Genomic DNA, 9,604 nt, shown 5'->3' on the forward strand with positions numbered 1-9,604 from the left:
ATTTTGTATAAGGGAACAGCTTTTGCTCATGTTAGGTTTTTTCGTGTTATATTGCAAATGGAGGTATCAAACAATATATATACATTTATATGCAGGATAAATGCAGACATTTATCCTGCGCTGGTTGCAGACCACTATTAAACTAACCAAGGGGGGGGGAATTTAATTAGGAGGGGGGGAGAGGGGGGGCCGCACTGGCCACCAATGAATGTAATACAGGGGAGGGATGGGGATGTGCCCTCTCCTGCCTGGCAGCACCTGATCTCTTACAGGGGGCTATGATACGCACAATTAACCCCTCAGGTGCGGCACCTGAGGGGTTAATTGTGCGGATCACAGTCCCCTGTAAGAGATCGGGGGCTGCCAGGCAGCAGGGGGCAGTCATGTACAAAGTTCTTAGTATATTCTAACTTGAAGCGTCCCCATCACTATGGGAACGCCTCTGTGTTAGAATATACTGTCGGATATGAGTTTTCACAATATAACTCAAATCCGATGGTATATTTTAACATAGAGGCGCTCCCATGGTGATGGGGACGCTTCAAGTTAAAATATACCATCGGATTGGAGAAAACTCAGATCCGATGGTATAATAGGGACTCCTGACTTTACATTGAAAGTCAATGGGGGACTGATCCATTTGCAATTGCACCATACTGTGTCAACGTCAAATGGATCCGTCCCCATTGACTTGCATTGTAAGTCAGGACGGATCCGTTTGGCTCCGCACGGCCAGGCGGACACCAAAACGACTTTTTCCTTCATGTCCGTGGATCCTCCAAAAATCAAGGAAGACCCACGGAAGAAAAAACGGACACGGATCACGGACCTACGGACCCTGTTTTTGCGGACCGCAAAAAAAAAACGGTCGTGTGCATGAGGCCTTATACTGCTATGTAGATGGAAGAATAAAAAATGTATAAGCTTTTGAAATTAGATGAAAAAAAATGGTAGCGTCCTTAAGTACAAAAGGCTTTAAATGCCATTAAAAAAAAAAGGATATGCAATGCTTCCGCTGAAATTTGCCCACTTCCCTCTAACAAATGACAATCTATGACACAGACCCTCAATGTCTCCCCCTGGACCTGCCTTTGTAGGTTTTTCTTAATGTTTGAATGTAGAATGTTGTGTTTAGTTCAGTATTCAGTTCATACCATGTTTTTTGCAGGGCTTTATGACAGTTGGTATTAGAACGAACTTGCTGAACAAAGTTTTTTTTCTTTATTCCTTCAAGAACACCCCATACATTACAATAGTGTAAGCTATGTGTCCTGAATTTCTTATACAGAGATACACTGACAATTGTTCCACCAAGACTTTATGATGTGATTTCCACAGTGGTTTCTGATTATTTTACTTACTGTCCTTTTTACTGTGACTGATTTAAAATATAATGGAAGTCTGTCAACAAAGCTCATTATAACAAGACGAAATAGCTCTCTGTCTCGCAACGATGCAGCCTATAAATCCCAGATAGAAGAGTGAAAGTGGCAAACACTTCAAATTGTTTACCTGGGTTATCAGGGTCAGATAATTTGGGGCATGTTGCTTCTTTCATGCTGCCCTCCCTCAAATTGCAAGAGAAGAACAGTGGAAAAACCAATCCCATAGTTGAGCACTCTTTCAGTGTTAGACATATCTGAAGACTGATAGAATTTTTGATAGCGGAAATGTATATATATTCACTCACTGTGCTTTTTCTGGGTTTTTTTTGTCTCTGGGTGGCTTCAGCTTTGACTTGTAACTTTTTCAGCATTTTGGCAAGGAAAGAAAAAAAATAGGAAAAGTACTATAAATGTAAATGTAAAATATACATCACATTCTTTCTTTTTGAAATTGTTGGTATGAAAGAACCTGAAAGTTCTTTATTTAAACAAGGTCTGCTTCAACCTTGATTGACTTGCAGTAAATTGCCTGGTTTGAGAGGCAAAGGGAAGTGGATAGAAAAATGGCAATCACTACCAAATGTATCCTGTGTATGAATGACAGGTACCAGAGATGTGCTGGAGTAAGATAAATTGGCATGAGTGGCCTCTCCTTACAGCTCCTGAGATGGGAAATTGTTCTAGTTAATTCATGGCTAAATCCTTGTCATTTATGGTCAAGAATTATCTAATTGCATAAACAAAATTAAGATTCCTTTTTGACATTTTGATACTTCTGTTGCCAGGCATAATTATTATAATAAAAGGAAATGTTTAGGAGATTTCTTATTATGAATGCAAATTGAAATCAACTCTCTGGAAGACTCTATTTTATGTCAATGAGCATGAGCAACCTATTAATTTCAAAACAATATTCCACCCATGGGCTGCAAGATGCTCATTAGCATCTCTCTCCAATCTGTCTTGGAATCCATTTTTTTGTTGCGTAGGGGCATAGGAAAGCATCCCGCCTATAACCAATTTTTTTGTTTATCACTACAGCTCATTATCTAAAGTATTATTTTACAAGCTCACAATAAAATATAGGGTCAGAGACAACTTCTAGTCCTGAGAAAAGTGGATGTACTGATAAGACGTGTTCTAAAGATCAACTGAAAAATAGATCAGTATGAGAACCACATTTACTTTCTTTCTGTATGGTAACACAATAACAATATAGCCCTAGACCAATATTAAACAGTGCTGTTTATGATTAGTGTTTCATATGACTTTAACATAATAGAATAAATGTATATTCTTTTGCATAAAGTAACATTTCTCATTAGTGCTATCATTTCCGCGGACATTAACTGAAATGTTGCCAGTACTCGGTAAGCCTCTTGGAAATTATAAGTGATGTGTGGAGAATGAGGAATATTCTCCTCCATATTTAAAAATGGGATGAGAATTGAGCAGTATCATGTTCTGCTTTTAGATTTAGGGTAATTTCACACTGCCAGAGTTCACCACATCTGGCCTAGCCAGATACTACTGTTCACCGCTGGACCCCATTGACTAAATGTAATCTGGCGAGGATCCAGCCGGTTTCCGGCAAGAGTGTATGCAAGAGTTTTTGTCTGGCCAAAACCCAGCACTCATGCTGGAAACCAGCCAGATCCCCACCAAATCATTTAGAAGTCTGGCAGGGAATTGAAGTATCTGGCTAGGCCACATCCGGTGAACACCCTAACCTAGCTCAAATGCACAAGTGAGTTGTCTATAAAGAGGGAAAGAGAGAGAAAGAGAGAGAAAGAAAGAGAGAGAGAGAAAGAGAGAGAAAGAGAGATAAAGAGAGAGAGAGAGACTGAGACTGAGAGAGACTGAGACTGAGAGAGACTGAGACTGAGAGAGACTGAGACTGAGAGAGACTGAGACTGAGAGAGACTGAGACTGACCTTAGGGATTTGTAAGCCAGTCAAGGGTCCTCTGGGTTTGTTGGAAAAATATATGAAAATTAGAACATCTTACATATGCTGACATCAGATAGGCTTAGGAAAGCTAATTTGAATATATCTTCCCAGAAACCCAGAGGGACATTGCCTGGCCACAATACTCTTCACACATACTACGCATACTGGACGCTCTCCATAATGAGAAATAGTACTCCCTTTAGACAATGGATGTATGTTGCGGAGGATGTTGATTGTGGAGGGGGTGAATTAATTCTGCAGCAGCAACAGCAACCAGAGATTATGGTGAGGGGTGGTACTGTCTTGGGCACACTGTCCTCTATATAAGCATAATCAGCAAGTTGAGTTAATGGGGGGTCCCCACTTGAACTCTGCTTGCTGCTGATGCTTAGCAGATAGAGGACAGTGTGCCCCAAGCAGAATCCCCCCAAATGAACTCTGCTTGCTGGTGATGCTTACATAGAGGACATTGCCCCCATGAACTCTGAGGGGGCTGTCTCGGGCACACGCTGTCTTTTATAAATATACTACCTATATATATACTACAGAGTGGGACACTGTAAAATTCCTTTGTTTCCCCTTGCGCCCATCCACACCCTCTCTGGTGGCAAATGGCAAAGTAGTATGGCTGGAGTGCAAGACTTCTGCGTACCCAGATCCCATTCGCTCCTAGAGTTACCCTGACTAAGCATGACACCGAGGCTCAATTACTGGCATCAGTCGGTACTATAAACGGCCATGTGAAGTCGGCTGCTTGTAGTACCAAGAAGATGGAAAGGGCGTCCTTCAGCGCCTGGAAGGCCGTCTCACAGTCATTTGTACAATCGACTGCGGAGGACAACTTTTCCCTGGTGCGGTCCGTCAGGGGCCCCGTCAAGCTACTATAGTGGGGCGCGAACCCCCTATAGTACCCGGCGGTGCCCAGGAAGGACATCACCTGGTGCTTGTCCCGGGGGGTGAGCCAGGATGCGCTGGTATCCATTCTCCTGGGCTCCGGTTCCAAAGCTTCCCCCGCCTGCCCGGGGCCTCTCGCTTATGCCCAGCTGGCACTTTCCTGGCGTAAGGGTCAAGCCTGCCTAGCAGATCTGCCCGAGCATCTGCGCCAGATGCTCTCGGGGATCCTCCCATGTAGGACTGAAGATGGCAATGTCATCCAGGTACGCGGCTGCGTACTCTTCAAGTCCATTAAGCATCGTGTTGACTATCTGCTGAAAAGTGGCAGGGGCATTCTTCATGCCAAACGGCATCACAGTGGACTCGTACAATCCAAACGGGGTAATAAAGGCAGAGCGTTCTTGTGCCTCATGGGTCAGGGGAATCTGCCAATACCCCCGACTCAGATCCATGATGGTCAGGTACTGGGCCCTGGTCAACTGATCAAGTAGGTCATCGATGCGTGGCATTGGGTATGTATTGGTGACCAAGACAGCGTTGAGACCCCTGTAGTCCACACAGTACCGGGTGGTCCGGTCTTTCTTTGGGACGAGGACCACAGGCCATACCCAAGCGCTGCTGGATGCCTAGATGACCCCCAGCCTCAGCATCTCATCAATCACCTGGCGCATGTGCTGCTGCAGCTCCAAGGAAACCCGATATGCTGAACGCCGGATTGGGGGGTGATCCCCGGTGTCCACGTGATGGACGGCCAACTCTGTCCTTCCGGGCTTGTTGCTGAACAACTCCCGGAAAGGGTGAAGCGTGGCCCATAGCTGGGACCGTTGGTCCTTCAAGAGCCGTTGGACCACCTTCACCTGGGCAAGCATGACCAGAGGGTTTCCTCCTCCCCCTCTTCTAGAAGGTTGCAGACAGGGAGGGCACATGGCTCCCTCTCCTGATGTGCCTTCATCATGTTCATGTGGAAGGCCTTCCGCCTTCCCCGGGTGTGGTCCAGGGTGACCAGGTACGTCACAGCGTTGAGGCACTAATGCACAAGGTACGAGACATCCTAGGTATTGTTGATCGCTTCCCCTCGGCTTCCGACCAAGTCGCCAGTCCAGACGGACTAACCTGGCCCCCTGACATCCCAGTTGTGGAGAAATCCTGCACTGAGATTTTACCCAGCCCTGACTTCATTTGAATCCTCCTCCCCCGCAGCTGTCTGCCCCCTGCTTGTCCCCTCAGTAGCCACACCTGAAGACAAGTTCCAGCATGCTTGCTGGCCACACCCTGGGGCCTCAGCACAGCTGGCATGAATGACCCACTCCCCACTGAGGGGAGAGGCACACATTACAACCCCCACCCCCACATCCCCATCAACAGGCATGTTAGGTACATTAACAGTATCAACAGGGGTGGACATGACATCACATTCTGGAGGATCGGACCTCGGGGTGTCAGCAGCCACGTACTTAGACACAAGCCGCCCCAGGTCTGTCCTCAGCAAAACACTAGCAGGGATATTTGAGGATACCCCCACCTCCCATACTTCTTGAAGTTTCCTGGCTGCTTACAAAGGTGGCAAAGTCGTGGACGTGGAAAGTGAAGAAAGGTACAGTGCCCACTTGGGTAAGGGCAGGGGCAGCAGGGACAGAGTGTGTCTTACTCCCTCTTCAGCCGACAGGTTTCCTAGCCTCTGAAGTCCTGTTGTTGGTGTACTCGTTGGCCAGGGCTGCTGTTGCAGAGGCGCCCTTTGGCTTCCGGTCACGGAGGTACTGCTGGAGGTCCTCCGGGCAATTCCACAAGAACTGCTCTGTGGCAATGAGCTCTTTCAGCTTCTGTATGGTGGTGAGCCCCAATCCCGTGGTCCATTGGGTTAAGGGTTAAGCAGAACAATAGTCAGTTTACCAGATGGATGAGTCCTTTTGGGTTGTGATGAGTTCTTAGCTGTATTTACATGAAGGGCAGTGATGTCATCAGGTTGCTGTTCCCTCTAAACCAGTGTTTCCCAACCAGTGTGCCTCCAGCTGTTGCAAAACTACAACTCCCAGCATGCCCGGACAGCCTTTGGCTGTTCGGGCATGCTGGGAGTTGTAGTTTTGCAACAGCTGGAGGCACACTGGTTGGGAAACACTGCTCTAAACACATGGCATGATTTGACCCTCCTTCAGAGAAAATACACGCCCGCTTCCTGGCACAAGCCTTTTAAACTGGAGCCGGCCCCTCCTTTTCCAGCCTCTGGGAAGGGTCCCCCCCTCCCTGCTGATCCTGGGAGCTCAATAACCCACAAAACCCTTTAGGGTTCATAGCTCCAGACCAGAAGGTCACAGGGAGATGGTTCTGGGACCAACAGACCCGCCTGGGTTCTGGCTACAAGTAGAGTCCATGCATTGTACCATTATTGGGTTTCTGTGGGGAGATATGTACTGTATATCTCCCTTCCCTGGCATCCCACCACCAAATCCTGACCACGGACCTGTTCATCGTGACCACAGGGACACAAATATGTATCCGGTTTGTGCCTGTGATGGCCAACCAATTCATAATTCCTTATGAACTGCCGGCCCCAGAAAGTCTGATAATTTCCATTGAACTGGGGAATGGACTAGAGATCCTGCAGAGAGGTCTTTCCTGTTCCATTAGCTGGGTTCCTGGCTGGCTGAATGGAAGTGTGAAAAGTTGTAAACACTGGTGGACTCCTCTGCCATCTGCTGGCTTTGAAGAAGTGCCCCCCTGTGGAGCTCACTACCTCAAATATCTTTCAGCTGATGGCTGGTGTGGGGACATGGCTGATATTAAATATTAATCCATATTCCTCACACATTGCTGTGTTGCTGAACCCTTACGGATACAGTCAAACCAAAATCCGATGGTCAACATCTCATATATATGCTATTCCATCATACACAAAAATGAAGCTAACTTTTAAATATTTCAGAAATAGGTTTGGGTCTGTCACTGTTTCAAATCTTTGAATAAATTGCTGATTGCAGTACATCAGTTTTATGTATTATGCTGCATATCTTAAAAACAGGGGATATGATAAAAGTACAACAAACAGCAATGAATCTACCAGTGGAAATAGTACACTGGATTGATTTCTGCTTTCTAGTCAGAGCGAGGTAGCTGAAATTTCTTAAAGTATGTTTGATTGATAGTGGAATAGGGAATTTAATATGTGCCTATCATTTTAATAAAACATTGCAGTTATAAAGTATTTATCTGTATTCCAAATGTTTTTAGAGGCTTAAATTGGTTTTTACTATATTTCAAGGAAATAACTTGCTGGAGAAACATTTAACATCCTGCCGCGATGTGCCAAGGACTCTCCAAAATGCGTCTGGTGACAATATATGGCGTTCAAGGATCTACTGCAGTCAACTTGAGATCATACATTCATTTGCATTGAGGTTCCAATAAAATAGGAATTAATCGACACCAGCCTAATTGCTAGTCTCCTGTGGGACCTTAACCTACACCGCAAAATACATGTGCTTGCACATGGCACATCGCGGCAGGATCAAAGCAGTTGTTCCCAATCACGTGGGACACCACGTGGGACGCTGCATTAATATGCAAGTGGATCTGAGCAGCGTTTGCTATTTTGCTACAACTGGACACAGAGACATCTTGACATATCCAGGAGTGGTAAAGTACTAATATCTTCTGTTACAATTTATGAACACTCTATATATATATGCCTCACAACTATCGGCATTAAGACGAGATTACTGATAAGCCGCTGTAGGAGATAGTCAATAATACATATACTAACTGGATCTTCTATACTAAGAGGGTATATCAAGCATTGAGCTGCTTTATCATTATAATCTTATGAGAGACTTTGAACATTATATGAACTTTTTGGGATAATCGAGCTATGTTTTATGCATCCATATTGATCTGCTGCCACATGTTTACCCAGGATATGATGCTCATTTAAAGTGTCTCCTCCCTATAGATATAAGTCCAAGTCTTCAGATGCAATATAGGGGCAGAAGTTAATACAATACTATACATCCATCAGTCTGAGTATGCTGGTGTGTGATTAACTATTGCACTAACATCCAACATAAGTGCATTGATATTTAAAACAAGTGCCCCATATATTTAATCAGATTTATTTCTATTTTTTAACTTAGTTTTTAACATTCTTATTTCTATATGGTTTTAATGTAATGTGTGCCGATTTACAGTTACATGGTAATTTAGTCACTGATATGACCATTAAACTGTGAATTTTGGGAATTAATTGTTTTGTATAACTTAGTCCATTTATATATTTTTAATGAATAAATTATTGTTAGCCATCAATTGTGTATTTCTATGCAACACCAGATAAGTGAGTGCCCTTCATTATTTTTATCTTTACATACCATTGATTTACCGACTGTGGGTGGGTCGCAGAGTGTGCACCTATACCATAGGTCTAGGTTGGTTGAGCCACCACTACTCTAAAAGTGTGTTTCTACAAACCGGATTCCAAAAAAGTTGGGACACTATACAAATCGTGAATAAAAACTGAATGCAATGATGTGGAGGTGCCAACTTCTAATATTTTATTCAGAATAGAACATAAATCACAGAACAAAAGTTTAAACTGAGAAAATGTACCATTTTAAGGGGAAAATATGTTGAATCAGAATTGGGACAAGGCCATTTTCACCACTGTGTGGCATCTCCCCTTCTTCTTACAACACTCAACAGACGTCTGGGGACCGAGGAGACCAGTTTCTCAAGTTTAGAAATAGGAATGCTCTCCCATTCTTGTCTAATACAGGCCTCTAACTGTTCAATCGTCTTGGGCCTTCTTTGTTGCACCTTCCTCTTCATGATGCGCCAAATGTTCTCTATAGGTGAAAGATCTGGACTGCAGACTGGCCATTTCAGTACCCGGATCCTTCTCCTACGCAGCCATGATGTTGTGATTGATGCAGAATGTGGTCTGGCATTATCTTGTTGAAAAATGCAGGGTCTTCCCTGAAAGAGATGACGTCTGGATGGGAGCATATGTTGTTCTAGAACCTGAATATATTTTTCTGCATTGATGGTGCCTTTCCAGACATGCAAGCTGCCCATGCCACACGTACTCATGCAACCCCATACCATCAGAGATGCAGGCTTCTGAACTGAGTGTTGATAACAACTTGGGTTGTCTTTGTCCTCTTTGGTCCGGATGACATGGCGTCCCATATTTCCAAAAAGAACTTTGAATCGTGACTCGTCTGACCACAGAACAGTCTTCCATTTTGCCACACTCCATTTTAAATGATCTCTGGCCCAGTGAAAATGCCTGAGCTTGTGGATCTTGCTTAGAAATGTCTTCTTCTTTGCACTGTAGAGTTTCAGCTGGCAACGGCGGATGGCACAGTGGATTGTGTTCACTGACAATGA

Source organism: Bufo bufo, chromosome 1 (assembly GCF_905171765.1).
Source record: "Bufo bufo chromosome 1, aBufBuf1.1, whole genome shotgun sequence".
NCBI classification, from domain to species: Eukaryota; Metazoa; Chordata; class Amphibia; order Anura; family Bufonidae; genus Bufo; species Bufo bufo.